Source organism: Phocoena phocoena, chromosome 18, assembly GCF_963924675.1.
Source record: "Phocoena phocoena chromosome 18, mPhoPho1.1, whole genome shotgun sequence".
Classification (NCBI taxonomy): Eukaryota; Metazoa; Chordata; class Mammalia; order Artiodactyla; family Phocoenidae; genus Phocoena; species Phocoena phocoena.
The window spans coordinates 68,172,090-68,174,574 of NC_089236.1; positions in this window are offsets into that span (position 1 = coordinate 68,172,090).

Consider the following 2,485-nt stretch of genomic DNA (forward strand, 5'->3'; position numbering starts at 1 on the left):
AGGTATATTATTTGACAGGTAAATCTGGAGAGACAACAGGGGCTGCCATGGAACAAAGGAATTCAGGCACCTAGGAGGTTCTGAAAGGCAGCTCAGAGTAACAGTTGCAAACCAGTGGCCTGCAGGCCATATGTGACCTACAGATGTGTTTTTGGTTAACACAGTACATTTTTATAACTGAATGAGTGGCCAGCATTTTTAGATGTTTTCTTTTTTACAAAATCCAAACGTCCAGTCCAGACTATGTGTTTCCACTGAGCTGGAGCTGAGAAGCCATGTCCCCCTGGATCTTTACTTCTCTTCGGTCATCATTCCATCTCATTTTATTAATTCAAGTTACCTGCCCCATCACCCTCTCCCCATAGGCATTTAAGATCGAGAACCTTGTCCTAGAGGCATTTAACTGGGAGGGGGAAGGGGAGTGGCTCCAGCAAGTATAATAGGGAAAGTCAGAAAGGACAACTTCCCATAATTTAGAATTTTGAAAATGAGACTGGTCAGCCTCTGTGCCATTAAGGACCTGCCTCAGTCCTGAGTAGGGCTCAAGCTAAGCAAAAAGACAGTTTCAATGTGATACTGAGACAAATCTTCTGAGTACTGATAATTAGCCCCAGGACCATTGCACACACTTTACCTGCTCATATTTCGTCGGCCTCTCTGATAATCCCAGTAACAATCCTTGCTTAATTCCCAGATTCTCTTCTACCCCATTTCTCCAACAAAATTCACTGAAGTCCCGGTCTTGGGACTCATTCTTGGATTCCAATGTCCACTTCTTTTGCCATGGAGTCAGATGACCCAGTGGTGTAAATCACAGTGCTGGCTGCATCATTTTTAAAGTTTCCCTGAATTAAAAATAGTTTACTTGACAAAGGTTGTTGTCTGGACTCTGAGTGGCGGGAAAAACCTCCCCTGAGAATTCAGAACCATATATATATATATATATCCTTTATAAATCCAGAAACCTGCAAGCCAGAAAATTAATATGAAAGCTAGCAACAACCTTATGATACTTCTGAGACTCCAGGCAGAAGCATACGTGAAACCATTCTGAAATTCTGAAGAGCAAATCTTCAAGGACACTGCACTACAGTCCCAAATATTGAAAAAAAAAAAAAAACCCTGAACAATCAGCTCAACTCAAGATTGTAAAATTGATAAGGAAAAAAATGCACCAAGAACAAGAGTCAGCACACACAAAAAATATCAAGATTAGATCCTGTAAAGTTTCATTTAAAAGAATCATTAGAGTTTAAATAAATATGTTTAAGATTAAATAAAAACATAGAAGAAAAACTAAACACTCTGAAAAAAGAACAAGCCTGTTTTTAAAAGGGCCAAATAGAGCTTTCAAATTATGAAAATGCTGCCATTGAAATACAGAATTCAGCTGGTGGGTTAGGCAGCAAATTGGATGTAGCTGAGTAGAGACTTAGTAAACATGAAGAAATATCTGAGGAATTTATACTACATGAAGCACAGAGAATCAAAGAGACGGAAAATACAAAAGAGATAAGATAGGATGGGAGAGAAAGTCCAATATTTCTAATAAAAGTCTATATAGAATTCATACAATAAGATATTATACTGCAACAAGAATGTATAAATTACAATCATGTAGTACAAAGTTCCAGTTATAAGTTACATAAGTACTAGGGATGTAACACACAACAAGATCAATATAATGAACACCGCTGTATGTTACATATGGAAGTTGTTGAGAGTAAATCCTAAGAGTCTCATCACAAGGAAAAACTATCTTTTTCTTTTTCTTTTATTTTGTATCTATTTGAGATGATGGATGTTCGCTTAACTTATTGTGGTCATCATTTCACGAATTTTTTTAAAGATTTTTTTTTTTGTGATGTGGACCATTTTTAAAGTCTTTATCGAATTTTGTTACAGTATTGTTTCTGTTTTATGTTTTGGTATTTTGGCTGCGAGGCATGTGGGATCTCAGCTCCCCAACCAGGGATCGAACACACACCTCCTGCATTGGAAGGTGAAGTCTTAACCACCGGACCTCCAGGGAAGTCCCATCATTTCATTTTATGTAAGTCAAATCATTATGCTGTACACCCTAATGTGCTGTATGTCAATTATATCTCCATAAAACTGGAAGAAAAAATTTAGAAATTTTTAAGTCAAGAAGTTAAAAAATTACAATTAAATATATCAATAGGGATTAATTTCGTTAAAATTAATGTTGAGTGAAAGAGAAACAGAAGTGTATCTACCATATGGTTCCATTTTTGTAAAGCTCAAAAACAGGATAATTTAAGTGAGCCCAATATAATCATAAGAGAGCTGAAAAGTGGAAGGGGGAGGCAGAACAAAGAGTCTGTTAGAGGAAAATGTGACTGTGAAAGAAAGACACAAAGAAATGCAATGTTGGTTTTGAAGATGGAGGAAGGGGGCCACGGGCCAAGGAATGTAGGTGGCCTTTAGAAGCCAGAAAAGACAAGAAAATAGATTCACCCCCAGA